The sequence below is a fragment of the Nerophis lumbriciformis genome, unplaced genomic scaffold (assembly GCF_033978685.3).
Source record: "Nerophis lumbriciformis unplaced genomic scaffold, RoL_Nlum_v2.1 HiC_scaffold_42, whole genome shotgun sequence".
In the NCBI taxonomy this organism is placed as follows: Eukaryota; Metazoa; Chordata; class Actinopteri; order Syngnathiformes; family Syngnathidae; genus Nerophis; species Nerophis lumbriciformis.
In genome coordinates this window covers 42,501-57,500 of record NW_027316584.1, presented here as the reverse complement: position 1 = coordinate 57,500, position 15,000 = coordinate 42,501, and positions in this window count along the sequence as shown.

Sequence of the window (15,000 nt, the reverse complement as noted above, 5' to 3'; positions counted from 1 at the left end):
GTGTCTAGGAGCATTTCCCTTTAAGAAGGCCGACCTGCTATGGTTCTCCACCTGGGTCAGGAAAGCAAAATTGTCCCTCTCCTCGCTGGAAGTCCAAAAAAAGGCGTGAATTTGACTAAGTGCCTAGGAGGATGTCCCTTTAAGAAGGCCGACGTGCTATGGTTCTCCACCTGGGTCAGGAAAGCAAAATTGTCCCTCTCCTCGCTGGAAGTCCAAAAAAAAGGCGTGAATTTGACTAAGTGCCTAGGAGCATTTCCCTTTAAGAAGGCCGACGTGCTATGGTTCTCCACCTGGGTCAGGAAAGCAAAATTGTCCCTCTCCTCGCTGGAAGTCCAAAAAAAAGGCGTAAATTTGACTAAGTGCCTAGGAGGATGTCCCTTAAAGAAGGCCGACGTGCTATGGTTCTCCACCTGGGTCTGGAACGCCAAATTAGTCCCTCTCCTCGCTGGAAGTCCAAAAAAAGGCGTGAATTTGACTAAGTGCCTAGGAGGATGTCCCTTTAAGAAGGCCGACGTGCTATGGTTCTCCACCTGGGTCAGGAAAGCAAAATTGTCCCTCTCCTCGCTGGAAGTCCAAAAAAAAGGCGTGAATTTGACTAAGTGCCTAGGAGCATTTCCCTTTAAGAAGGCCTACGTGCTATGGTTCTCCACCTGGGTCTGGAACGCCAAATTAGTCCCTCTCCTCGCTGGAAGTCCAAAAAAAGGCGGAAATTTGACTAAGTGCCTGGGAGGATGTCCCTTTAAGAAGGCCGACGTGCTATGGTTCTCCACCCGGGTCCGGAACTCAAAATTAGTCCCTCTCCTAGTTGGAAGTCATCAAAAAAAGGCGGAAATTTGACTAAGTGCCATCATTTTAGAGTACCAGGACTATAGTGGGGGAATTGGAGCCCTCTGGTGGACACTCGCTGCAAATGCACCCTGAATTAAAGACATTATTTCCAGTTCTTTTGGGGCCCTATTTTCAGGCGTAAATTTGACTAAGTGTCTAGGGGCATGTCCCTTTAAGAAGGCCGACGTGCTATGGTTCTCCACCTGGGTCTGGAACGCCAAATTAGTCCCTCTCCTCGCTGGAAGTCCAAAAAAAAAGGCGTGAATTTGACTAAGTGCCTAGGAGCATTTCCCTTTAAGAAGGCCGACGTGCTATGGTTCTCCACCTGGGTCAGGAAAGCAAAATTGTCCCTCTCCTCGCTGGAAGTCCAAAAAAAAGGCGTGAATTTGACTAAGTGCCTAGGAGCATTTCCCTTTAAGAAGGCCGACGTGCTATGGTTCTCCACCTGGGTCAGGAAAGCAAAATTGTCCCTCTCCTCGCTGGAAGTCCAAAAAAAAGGCGTGAATTTGACTAAGTGCCTAGGAGCATTTCCCTTTAAGAAGGCCGACGTGCTATGGTTCTCCACCTGGGTCAGGAAAGCAAAATTGTCCCTCTCCTCGCTGGAAGTCCAAAAAAAAGGCGTGAATTTGACTAAGTGCCTAGGAGGATGTCCCTTTAAGAAGGCCGACGTGCTATGGTTCTCCACCTGGGTCAGGAAAGCAAAATTGTCCCTCTCCTCGCTGGAAGTCCAAAAAAAAGGCGTGAATTTGACTAAGTGCCTAGGAGGATGTCCCTTTAAGAAGGCCGACGTGCTATGGTTCTCCACCTGGGTCTGGAACGCCAAATTAGTCCCTCTCCTCGCTGGAAGTCCAAAAAAAAGGCGTGAATTTGACTAAGTGCCTAGGAGGATGTCCCTTTAAGAAGGCCGACGTGCTATGGTTCTCCACCTGGGTCAGGAAAGCAAAATTGTCCCTCTCCTCGCTGGAAGTCCAAAAAAAAAGGTGTAAATTTGACTAAGTGCCTAGGAGGATGTCCCTTTAAGAAGGCCGACGTGCTATGGTTCTCCACCTGGGTCTGGAACGCCAAATTAGTCCCTCTCCTCGCTGGAAGTCCAAAAAAAAGGCGTGAATTTGACTAAGTGCCTAGGAGGATGTCCCTTTAAGAAGGCCGACGTGCTATGGTTCTCCACCTGGGTCAGGAAAGCAAAATTGTCCCTCTCCTCGCTGGAAGTCCAAAAAAAAGTCGTAAATTTGACTAAGTGCCTAGGAGGATGTCCCTTTAAGAAGGCCGACGTGCTATGGTTCTCCACCTGGGTCTGGAACGCCAAATTAGTCCCTCTCCTCGCTGGAAGTCCAAAAAAAAGGCGGAAATTTGACTAAGTGCCTAGGAGGATGTCCCTTTAAGAAGGCCGACGTGCTATGGTCCTCCACCTGGGTCAGGAACGCAAAATTGTCCCTCTCCTCGCTGGAAGTCCAAAAAAAAGGCGTGAATTTGACTAAGTGCCATCATTTTAGAGTACCAGGACTATAGTGGGGGAATTGGAGCCCTCTGGTGGACACTCGCTGCAAATGCACCCTGAATTAAAGACATTATTTCCAGTTCTTTTGGGGCCCTATTTTCAGGCGTAAATTTGACTAAGTGTCTAGGAGCATTTCCCTTTAAGAAGGCCGACCTGCTATGGTTCTCCACCTGGGTACGGAACGCCAAATTAGTCCCTCTCCTAGCTGGAAGTCCAAAAAAAAGGCGTGAATTTGACTAAGTGTCTAGGAGCATTTCCCTTTAAGAAGGCCGACGTGCTATGGTTCTCCACCCGGGTACGGAAAGCAAAATTAGTCCCTCTCCTCGCTGGAAGTCCAAAAAAAAGGTGTAAATTTGACTAAGTGCCTAGGAGGATGTCCCTTTAAGAAGGCCGACGTGCTATGGTCCTCCACCTGGGTCAGGAACGCAAAATTGTCCCTCTCCTCGCTGGAAGTCCAAAAAAAAGGCGTGAATTTGACTAAGTGCCTAGGAGGATGTCCCTTTAAGAAGGCTGACCTGCTATGGTTCTCCACCCGGGTACGGAAAGCAAAATTAGTCCCTCTCCTCGCTGGAAGTCCAAAAAAAAAGGCGTGAATTTGACTAAGTGTCTAGGAGGATGTCCCCTTAAGAAGGCCGACGTGCCTTGGTTCTCTACCTGGGTACGGAAAGCAAAATTGTCCCTCTCCTCGCTGGAAGTCCAAAAAAAAGGCGTAAATTTGACTAAGTGCCTAGGAGGATGTCCCTTTAAGAAGGCTGACCTGCTATGGTTCTCCACTTGGGTACGGAAAGCAAAATTAGTCCCTCTCCTCGCTGGAAGTCCAAAAAAAAGGAGTAAATTTGACTAAGTGCCTAGGAGGATGTCCCTTTAAGAAGGCTGACCTGCTATGGTTCTCCACCCGGGTACGGAAAGCAAAATTAGTCCCTCTCCTCGCTGGAAGTCCAAAAAAAAAGGTGTAAATTTGACTAAGTGCCTAGGAGGATGTCCCTTTAAGAAGGCCGACGTGCTATGGTCCTCCACCTGGGTCAGGAAAGCAAAATTGTCCCTCTCCTCGCTGGAAGTCCAAAAAAAAGGCGTGAATTTGACTAAGTGCCTAGGAGGATGTCCCTTTAAGAAGGCTGACCTGCTATGGTTCTCCACCCGGGTACGGAAAGCAAAATTAGTCCCTCTCCTCGCTGGAAGTCCAAAAAAAAAGGTGTAAATTTGACTAAGTGCCTAGGAGGATGTCCCTTTAAGAAGGCCGACCTGCTATGGTTCTCCACCCGGGTACGGAAAGCAAAATTAGTCCCTCTCCTAGTTGGAAGTCATCAAAAAAAGGCGGAAATTTGACTAAGTGCCATCATTTTAGAGTACCAGGACTATAGCTGGGGAATTGGAGCCCTCTGGTGGACACTCGCTGCAAATGCACCCTGAATTAAACACATTATTTCCAGTTCTTTTGGGGCCCTATAATTAGTCCCTCTCCTAGCTGGAAGTCCAAAAAAAAAGGCGTGAATTTGACTAAGTGTCTAGGAGCATTTCCCTTTAAGAAGGCCGACGTGCTATGGTTCTCCACCTGGGTCAGGAACGCCAAATTAGTCCCTCTCCTCGCTGGAAGTCCAAAAAAAAGGCGTGAATTTGACTAAGTGCCTAGGAGGATGTCCCTTTAAGAAGGCTGACCTGCTATGGTTCTCCACCCGGGTACGGAAAGCAAAATTAGTCCCTCTCCTCGCTGGAAGTCCAAAAAAAAGGAGTAAATTTGACTAAGTGCCTAGGAGGATGTCCCTTTAAGAAGGCTGACCTGCTATGGTTCTCCACCCGGGTACGGAAAGCAAAATTAGTCCCTCTCCTCGCTGGAAGTCCAAAAAAAAGGCGTAAATTTGACTAAGTGCCTAGGAGGATGTCCCTTTAAGAAGGCCGACGTGCTATGGTTCTCCACCTGGGTCAGGAAAGCAAAATTGTCCCTCTCCTCGCTGGAAGTCCAAAAAAAAGGCGTGAATTTGACTAAGTGCCTAGGAGGATGTCCCTTTAAGAAGGCCGACCTGCTATGGTTCTCCACCCGGGTCAGGAAAGCAAAATTAGTCCCTCTCCTCGCTGGAAGTCCAAAAAAAAGGCGTAAATTTGACTAAGTGCCTAGGAGGATGTCCCTTAAAGAAGGCCGACGTGCTATGGTTCTCCACCTGGGTCTGGAACGCCAAATTAGTCCCTCTCCTCGCTGGAAGTCCAAAAAAAAGGCGGAAATTTGACTAAGTGCCTAGGAGGATGTCCCTTTAAGAAGGCCGACGTGCTATGGTTCTCCACCCGGGTCCGGAACTCAAAATTAGTCCCTCTCCTAGTTGGAAGTCATCAAAAAAAGGCGGAAATTTGACTAAGTGCCATCATTTTAGAGTACCAGGACTATAGTGGGGGAATTGGAGCCCTCTGGTGGACACTCGCTGCAAATGCACCCTGAATTAAAGACATTATTTCCAGTTCTTTTGGGGCCCTATTTTCAGGCGTAAATTTGACTAAGTGTCTAGGGGCATGTCCCTTTAAGAAGGCCGACCTGCTATGGTTCTCCACCTGGGTCTGGAACGCCAAATTAGTCCCTCTCCTCGCTGGAAGTCCAAAAAAAAGGCGTGAATTTGACTAAGTGCCTAGGAGGATGTCCCTTTAAGAAGGCCGACGTGCTATGGTCCTCCACCTGGGTCAGGAACGCAAAATTGTCCCTCTCCTCGCTGGAAGTCCAAAAAAAAGGTGTAAATTTGACTAAGTGCCTAGGAGGATGTCCCTTTAAGAAGGCCGACGTGCTATGGTCCTCCACCTGGGTCAGGAACGCAAAATTGTCCCTCTCCTCGCTGGAAGTCCAAAAAAAAGGTGTAAATTTGACTAAGTGCCTAGGAGGATGTCCCTTTAAGAAGGCCGACGTGCTATGGTCCTCCACCTGGGTCAGGAACGCAAAATTGTCCCTCTCCTCGCTGGAAGTCCAAAAAAAAGGTGTAAATTTGACTAAGTGCCTAGGAGGATGTCCCTTTAAGAAGGCCGACGTGCTATGGTCCTCCACCTGGGTCAGGAACGCAAAATTAGTCCCTCTCCTCGCTGGAAGTCCAAAAAAAAGGCGGAAATTTGACTAAGTGCCATCATTTTAGAGTACCAGGCCTCTATAGAAAAGTTTGGTTTTTTGTCTATGTGTCATCATTTTAGAGTACCAGGGCTCTATAGAAAAGTTTGGTAAATTTGACTAAGTGTCTAGGAGCATTTCCCTTTAAGAAGGCCGACCTGCTATGGTTCTCCACCCGGGTACGGAAAGCAAAATTAGTCCCTCTCCTCGCTGGAAGTCCAAAAAAAAAGGCGTGAATTTGACTAAGTGCCTAGGAGGATGTCCCTTTAAGAAGGCTGACCTGCTATGGTTCTCCACCCGGGTACGGAAAGCAAAATTAGTCCCTCTCCTCGCTGGAAGTCCAAAAAAAAGGCGTAAGTTTGACTAAGTGCCTAGGAGGATGTCCCTTTAAGAAGGCTGACCTGCTATGGTTCTCCACCCGGGTACGGAAAGCAAAATTAGTCCCTCTCCTCGCTGGAAGTCCAAAAAAAAAGGTGTAAATTTGACTAAGTGCCTAGGAGGATGTCCCTTTAAGAAGGCCGACCTGCTATGGTTCTCCACCCGGGTACGGAAAGCAAAATTAGTCCCTCTCCTAGTTGGAAGTCATCAAAAAAAGGCGGAAATTTGACTAAGTGCCATCATTTTAGAGTACCAGGACTATAGCTGGGGAATTGGAGCCCTCTGGTGGACACTCGCTGCAAATGCACCCTGAATTAAACACATTATTTCCAGTTCTTTTGGGGCCCTATAATTAGTCCCTCTCCTCGCTGGAAGTCCAAAAAAAAAAGGTGTAAATTTGACTAAGTGTCTAGGAGGATGTCCCCTTAAGAAGGCCGACGTGCCTTGGTTCTCTACCTGGGTACGGAACGCCAAATTAGTCCCTCTCCTAGCTGGAAGTCCAAAAAAAAAGGCGTGAATTTGACTAAGTGTCTAGGAGCATTTCCCTTTAAGAAGGCCGACGTGCTATGGTTCTCCACCTGGGTCAGGAACGCCAAATTAGTCCCTCTCCTCGCTGGAAGTCCAAAAAAAAGGCGTGAATTTGACTAAGTGCCTAGGAGGATGTCCCTTTAAGAAGGCTGACCTGCTATGGTTCTCCACCCGGGTACGGAAAGCAAAATTAGTCCCTCTCCTCGCTGGAAGTCCAAAAAAAAGGAGTAAATTTGACTAAGTGCCTAGGAGGATGTCCCTTTAAGAAGGCTGACCTGCTATGGTTCTCCACCCGGGTACGGAAAGCAAAATTAGTCCCTCTCCTCGCTGGAAGTCCAAAAAAAAGGCGTAAATTTGACTAAGTGCCTAGGAGGATGTCCCTTTAAGAAGGCCGACGTGCTATGGTTCTCCACCTGGGTCAGGAAAGCAAAATTGTCCCTCTCCTCGCTGGAAGTCCAAAAAAAAGGCGTGAATTTGACTAAGTGCCTAGGAGGATGTCCCTTTAAGAAGGCCGACCTGCTATGGTTCTCCACCCGGGTCAGGAAAGCAAAATTAGTCCCTCTCCTCGCTGGAAGTCCAAAAAAAAGGCGTAAATTTGACTAAGTGCCTAGGAGGATGTCCCTTAAAGAAGGCCGACGTGCTATGGTTCTCCACCTGGGTCTGGAACGCCAAATTAGTCCCTCTCCTCGCTGGAAGTCCAAAAAAAAGGCGGAAATTTGACTAAGTGCCTAGGAGGATGTCCCTTTAAGAAGGCCGACGTGCTATGGTTCTCCACCCGGGTCCGGAACTCAAAATTAGTCCCTCTCCTAGTTGGAAGTCATCAAAAAAAGGCGGAAATTTGACTAAGTGCCATCATTTTAGAGTACCAGGACTATAGTGGGGGAATTGGAGCCCTCTGGTGGACACTCGCTGCAAATGCACCCTGAATTAAAGACATTATTTCCAGTTCTTTTGGGGCCCTATTTTCAGGCGTAAATTTGACTAAGTGTCTAGGGGCATGTCCCTTTAAGAAGGCCGACCTGCTATGGTTCTCCACCTGGGTCTGGAACGCCAAATTAGTCCCTCTCCTCGCTGGAAGTCCAAAAAAAAGGCGTGAATTTGACTAAGTGCCTAGGAGGATGTCCCTTTAAGAAGGCCGACGTGCTATGGTCCTCCACCTGGGTCAGGAACGCAAAATTGTCCCTCTCCTCGCTGGAAGTCCAAAAAAAAGGTGTAAATTTGACTAAGTGCCTAGGAGGATGTCCCTTTAAGAAGGCCGACGTGCTATGGTCCTCCACCTGGGTCAGGAACGCAAAATTGTCCCTCTCCTCGCTGGAAGTCCAAAAAAAAGGTGTAAATTTGACTAAGTGCCTAGGAGGATGTCCCTTTAAGAAGGCCGACGTGCTATGGTCCTCCACCTGGGTCAGGAACGCAAAATTGTCCCTCTCCTCGCTGGAAGTCCAAAAAAAAGGTGTAAATTTGACTAAGTGCCTAGGAGGATGTCCCTTTAAGAAGGCCGACGTGCTATGGTCCTCCACCTGGGTCAGGAACGCAAAATTAGTCCCTCTCCTCGCTGGAAGTCCAAAAAAAAGGCGGAAATTTGACTAAGTGCCATCATTTTAGAGTACCAGGCCTCTATAGAAAAGTTTGGTTTTTTGTCTATGTGTCATCATTTTAGAGTACCAGGGCTCTATAGAAAAGTTTGGTAAATTTGACTAAGTGTCTAGGAGCATTTCCCTTTAAGAAGGCCGACCTGCTATGGTTCTCCACCCGGGTACGGAAAGCAAAATTAGTCCCTCTCCTCGCTGGAAGTCCAAAAAAAAAGGCGTGAATTTGACTAAGTGCCTAGGAGGATGTCCCTTTAAGAAGGCTGACCTGCTATGGTTCTCCACCCGGGTACGGAAAGCAAAATTAGTCCCTCTCCTCGCTGGAAGTCCAAAAAAAAGGCGTAAGTTTGACTAAGTGCCTAGGAGGATGTCCCTTTAAGAAGGCTGACCTGCTATGGTTCTCCACCCGGGTACGGAAAGCAAAATTAGTCCCTCTCCTCGCTGGAAGTCCAAAAAAAAAGGTGTAAATTTGACTAAGTGCCTAGGAGGATGTCCCTTTAAGAAGGCCGACGTGCTATGGTCCTCCACCTGGGTCAGGAACGCAAAATTGTCCCTCTCCTCGCTGGAAGTCCAAAAAAAAGGTGTAAATTTGACTAAGTGCCTAGGAGGATGTCCCTTTAAGAAGGCCGACGTGCTATGGTCCTCCACCTGGGTCAGGAACGCAAAATTGTCCCTCTCCTCGCTGGAAGTCCAAAAAAAAGGTGTAAATTTGACTAAGTGCCTAGGAGGATGTCCCTTTAAGAAGGCCGACGTGCTATGGTCCTCCACCTGGGTCAGGAACGCAAAATTGTCCCTCTCCTCGCTGGAAGTCCAAAAAAAAGGTGTAAATTTGACTAAGTGCCTAGGAGGATGTCCCTTTAAGAAGGCCGACGTGCTATGGTTCTCCACCCGGGTCCGGAACTCAAAATTAGTCCCTCTCCTAGTTGGAAGTCATCAAAAAAAGGCGGAAATTTGACTAAGTGCCATCATTTTAGAGTACCAGGACTATAGCTGGGGAATTGGAGCCCTCTGGTGGACACTCGCTGCAAATGCACCCTGAATTAAACACATTATTTCCAGTTCTTTTGGGGCCCTATTTTCAGACGTTGTGGAGCCCTCCAGTGGACTCCCGCCTCCAATGCACCCCCCAAATTAAAGACATCACCCCCCAAACTAAAGACATTATTTCCAGTTCTTTTGGGGGCCTGTTTTCAGCCGGTTTGGCGTATTTCCTTGACGCCGGGGAGTCCTACAGGTGTTCCCGGGGAATGAGAGGCCTTTTGTGGGCCAGAAAGAGTGGGGAACCCTTGGAGCCCCTATTTTCAGACAGTTTGGCTTATTTCGGTGACGCCGGGGGGGTCCTTCAGGTCTCCCCGGGGAATGAGAGGCCTTTTGGGGCCATACATAGGTCAACAAAAGAGTGGGGAATTGGAGCCCTCCGGTGGACTCCCGCTGCAAATGCACCCCCCAAATTAAATACATTAATTCCAGGCCTTTTGGGGCCCTATATTCAGACGGTGTGGAGCCCTCCAGTGGACTCCCGCCTCCAATGCACCCCCATAATTATAGACATCACCCCCCAAATTAAACACATTATTTCCAGTTCTTTTGGGCCCCTATTTTCAGACGGTTTGGCGTATTTCCTTGACGCCGGGGAGTCCTACAGGTGTTCCCGGGGAATGAGAGGCCTTTTGTGGGCCAGAAATAGTGGGGAACACTTGGAGCCCCTATTTTCAGACAGTTTGCCGTATTTCGGTGACGCCGGGGCGTCCGTCAGGTCTTCCCGGGGAATGTGAGGCCTTTCGTGGGCCATATTTTCAGACAGATTGGCCTGTTTCAGTGACGCCGAGGCGTCCATCAGGTCTTCCCGGGGAGTGTGAGGCCTTTTGGGGCCCTATTTTCAGACAGAAAAAAAAGAAAAGTAACCCTTACACTACAAAGGACAGCGGGGAAACGCCCCCCCAGCAAAGTCACAGGGGAAGTGGGGTAGACAAGTGGAGAGTGTCTGGGGAAAAGTCCACAAAATGATCAAAAATCACACACAGGTACGAGTGCCACAAGTCCCGCCGCGTCCCACCCGAGTCCGAGGTGCCCCCCACATGCCCAAAACGCACCCAGCAAAGGCGCACTGTGAGTGGGGAAGAAAAGTTGGAAAAGTGGGCAAAAGTCCGGAAAAATGACCAAAAACCACACCCAGGTTAGAGCCCCACACGTCCTGCAGTCGCACCCGAGTCCTGGGATGCCCAACATGTCCAAAAAAATCAAAAAAAGCCCAAAAAATCAAAAAAAAGCCCCGGGCCGTATCTTGGACGCCGGCGTACCGCGTTCGGCCCTCGTGCCGTAGTTTGGCGACCGATTGTAAAAATTTGCCGCGACCGGCTAGTTTTTTTCCTTGGAGTAAATAGAGAGTAGATCCAGCAGAAAATATGCACTATAAACAAAGAGAGGGAGTTTGGAGGGGGGGGGGCAAAAACGCCCTCTTGGAACTTAGTCCCGCCGCGTTCCACCAGTGTCTCGGGGTGCCTACAATGTCCACAACTTACCCAGCAAAGGCGCACTGTGATTGGGAAGAAAAGTTGGGAAAGTGGGCAAAAGTCCCGAATTTGGTCCAAAATCACACCCAGGTTCGAGTCCCACAAGTCCCGCCGCGTTCCACCAGGGTTCCGGGGTGCCTACAATGTCCACAACGCACCCAGCAAAGGCGCACTGTGATTGGGAAGAAAAGTTGGGAAAGTGGGCAAAAGTCCCGAATTTGGTCCAAAATCACACCCAGGTTCGAGTCCCACAAGTCCCGCCGCGTTCCACCAGTGTTCCGGGGTGCCTGACATGTCCAAGACGCACCCAGCAAAGGCGCACTGTGATTGGGAAGAAAAGTTGGGAAAGTGGGCAAAAGTCCCGAATTTGGTCCAAAATCACACCCAGGTTCGAGTCCCACAAGTCCCGCCGCGTTCCACCAGTGTCTCGGGGTGCCTACAATGTCCACAACTTACCCAGCAAAGGCGCACTGTGATTGGGAAGAAAAGTTGGGAAAGTGGGCAAAAGTCCCGAATGTGGTCCAAAATCACACCCAGGTTCGAGTCCCACAAGTCCCGCCGCGTTCCACCAGTGTCTCGGGGTGCCTACAATGTCCACAACGCACCCAGCAAAGGCGCACTGTGACTGGGAAGAAAAGTTGGGAAAGTGGGCAAAAGTCCCGAATTTGGTCCAAAATCACACCCAGGTTCGAGTCCCACAAGTCCCGCCGCGTTCCACCAGGGTTCCGGGGTGCCTGACATGTCCACGACGCACCCAGCAAAGGCGCACTGTGATTGGGAAGAAAAGTTGGGAAAGTGGGCAAAAGTCCCGAATTTGGTCCAAAATCACACCCAGGTTCGAGTCCCACAAGTCCCGCCGCGTTCCACCAGGGTTCCGGGGTGCCTACAATGTCCACAACGCACCCAGCAAAGGCGCACTGTGAGTGGGAAGAAAAGTTGGGAAAGTGGGCAAAAGTCCCGAGAATTTGGTCCAAAATCACACCCAGGTTCGAGTCCCACAAGTCCCGCCGCGTTCCACCAGGGTTCCGGGGCGCCTACAATGTCCACGACGCACCCAGCAAAGGCGCACTGTGATTGGGAAGAAAAGTTGGGAAAGTGGGCAAAAGTCCCGAATTTGGTCCAAAATCACACCCAGGTTCGAGTCCCACAAGTCCCGCCGCGTTCCACCAGGGTTCCGGGGTGCCTACAATGTCCACGACGCACCCAGCAAAGGCGCACTGTGATTGGGAAGAAAAGTTGGGAAAGTGGGCAAAAGTCCCGAATTTGGTCCAAAATCACACCCAGGTTCGAGTCCCACAAGTCCCGCCGCGTTCCACCAGTGTCTCGGGGGTGCCTACAATGTCCACAACTTACCCAGCAAAGGCGCACTGTGATTGGGAAGAAAAGTTGGGAAAGTGGGCAAAAGTCCCGAATTTGATCCAAAATTATGCCCGGGTTGGAGTACCACGAGTCCGGCCGCGTTCCACCGGTGTCCCGGGGGTGCCTGGCATGTCCACAACTTACCCAGCAAAGGCGCACTGTGATTGGGAAGAAAAGTTGGGAAAGTGGGCAAAAGTCCCGAATTTGATCCAAAATTATGCCCGGGTTGGAGTACCACGAGTCCGGCCGCGTTCCACCGGTGTCCCGGGGGTGCCTGCCATGTCCACGACGCACCCAGCAAAGGCGCACTGTGATTGGGAAGAAAAGTTGGGAAAGTGGGCAAAAGTCCCGAATTTGATCCAAAATTATGCCCGGGTTGGAGTACCACGAGTCCGGCCGCGTTCCACCGGTGTCCCGGGGGTGCCTGCCATGTCCACAACTTACCCAGCAAAGGCGCACTGTGATTGGGAAGAAAAGTTGGGAAAGTGGGCAAAAGTCCCGAATTTGATCCAAAATTATGCCCGGGTTGGAGTACCACGAGTCCGGCCGCGTTCCACCGGTGTCCCGGGGGTGCCTGCCATGTCCACAACTTACCCAGCAAAGGCGCACTGTGATTCAGAAGAAAAGTTGGGAAAGTGGGGAAAAAAAGGACCGGAAAATATCCAAAATTATGCCCGGGTTGGAGTACCACGAGTCCGGCCGCGTTCCACCGGTGTCCCGGGGGTGCCTGGCACGTCCACAACTTACCCAGCAAAGGCGCACTGTCAGTGGGGAAGACCAAACATGTCTCGGATTTTTTCCAAGTACCTTAACGAGAGAGGCTAAAAAGCACCTGTTTTTACCTTCTCTCGTTGTTGTACTTAGAAAAAAAACGAGAAAATAAAAAATCTGGGTTTTTTTCTAAGTACCTTAACGAGAGAGGCTAAAAAAAACCATTTTTTACCTTCTCTCGTTGTTGTACTTAGAAAAAAAACGAGAAAAAAATTTTTCCCCATTCATTTCAATGGGAGTTCATTTTTTTTTTGGGATTTTTTCTAAGTACCTTAACGAGAGAGGCTTAATTTTTCACCTACTTTTTACCTTCTCTCGATTTTTCGTTTTTTACCTGGTCGACCAAAACACCTCCATCTCGTTACTATGTGCACCATGTCTGACAGGCTGAAATCACAGGGAACGCGTCCGAGTCAAAGTGAGCTATTTTCGGACACAAATATGGTGTTTTTCCCCTCTATCCTCTGGTTCTTTTTTCAAACTGATCTTCCAGCATCTGAGCGACAGGGGCTCATGCAGACACCTGTGTCCGCCCGAGGGGCGCCTTCCCGGACACATATATGGTGCTTCCCCCCTCTTTACCCCGGTCCTTTTTCAAACTGATCTTCCAGCATCTGAGCGACAGGGGCTCATGCAGACACCTGTGTCCGCCCGAGGGGCGCCTTCCCGGACACATATATGGTGCTTCCCCCCTCTTTACCCCGGTCCTTTTTCAAACTGATCTTCCAGCATCTGAGCGACAGGGGCTCATGCAGACACCTGTGTCCGCCCGAGGGGCGCCTTCCCGGACACATATATGGTGCTTCCCCCCTCTTTACCCCGGTCCTTTTTCAAACTGATCTTCCAGCATCTGAGCGACAGGGGCTCATGCAGACACCTGTGTCCGCCCGAGGGGCGCCTTCCCGGACACATATATGGTGCTTCCCCCCTCTTTACCCCGGTCCTTTTTCAAACTGCTCTTCCAGCATCTGAGCGACAGGGGCTCATGCAGACACCTGTGTCCGCCCGAGGGGCGCCTTCCCGGACACATATATGGTGCTTTCCCCCTCTTTACCCCGGTCCTTTTTCAAACTGCTCTTCCAGCTTCTGAGCGACAGGGGCTCATGCAGACACCTGTGTCCGCCTAAGGGGCGCTATCTCGGACACATTTTCAACTTTTCCCGCATGAATGAAATCCTGGAACTGATTCCACCCAGGTACTTAGGACTTCCAGGGCTTGAGCGACAGGGGCTCTGTCCGGAGCGTGTGTCCGCCTAGGGGGCGCTGTCCCGGACACATTTTCAACTTTTCCCGCATGGATGAAATCCTGGAACTGATTCCACCCAGGTACTTAGGGCTTCCAGGGCTTGAGCGACAGGGGCTCTGTCCGGAGCGTGTGTCCGCCTAGGGGGCGCTGTCTCGGACACATTTTCAACTTTTCCCGCATGGATGAAATCCTGGAACTGATTCCACCCAGGTACTTAGGGCTTCCAGGGCTTGAGCGACAGGGGCTCTGTCCGGAGCGTGTGTCCGCCTAGGTGGCGCTGTCTCGGACACATTTTCAACTTTTCCCGCATGAATGAAATCCTGGAACTGATTCCACCCAGGTACTTAGGGCTTCCAGGGCTTGAGCGACAGGGGCTCTGTCCGGAGCGTGTGTCCGCCTAGGGGGCGCTGTCTCGGACACATTTTCAACTTTTCCCGCATGAATGAAATCCTGGAACTGATTCCACCCAGGTACTTAGGACTTCCAGGGCTTGAGCGACAGGGGCTCTGTCCAGAGCGTGTGTCCGCCTAGGGGGCGCTGTCCCGGACACATTTTCAACTTTTCCCGCATGAATGAAATCCTGGAACTGATTCCACCCAGGTACTTAGGGCTTCCAGGGCTTGAGCGACAGGGGCTCTGTCCGGAGCGTGTGTCCGCCTAGGGGGCGCTGTCTCGGACACATTTTCAACTTTTCCCGCATGGATGAAATCCTGGAACTGATTCCACCCAGGTACTTAGGGCTTCCAGGGCTCGAGCGACAGGGGCTCTGTCCGGAGCGTGTGTCCGCCTAGGGGGCGCTGTCTCGGACACATTTTCAACTTTTCCCGCATGGATGAAATCCTGGAACTGATTCCACCCAGGTACTTGGCGCTTCCAGGGCTCGAGCGACAGGGGCTCGGTCCGGAGCGCGCGTCCGCCTAGGGGGCGCTGTCTCGGACACATTTTCAACTTTTCCCGTATGAATGAAATCCTGGACCTCCGTCCAGGTACTCGGGGCTTCCCAGGACTTGAGCGACAGGGGCTCGGACCTGGGAAAAGCCCCGGCCCACTTCCCCTTTCCCCTCTAACCCTCTGGTAAACACGACTTGCCACGGAGCGGCCCTCACCGGCCGGCGTCAGCCGGTTACCCAGGTGGGGGATTCCTCCGGCCCTGCAGGTCTGCCTCTATTGCCGCCCGGCAAGCCCGATTTGAAGCGAGATCGAGACGACCCGTCTGC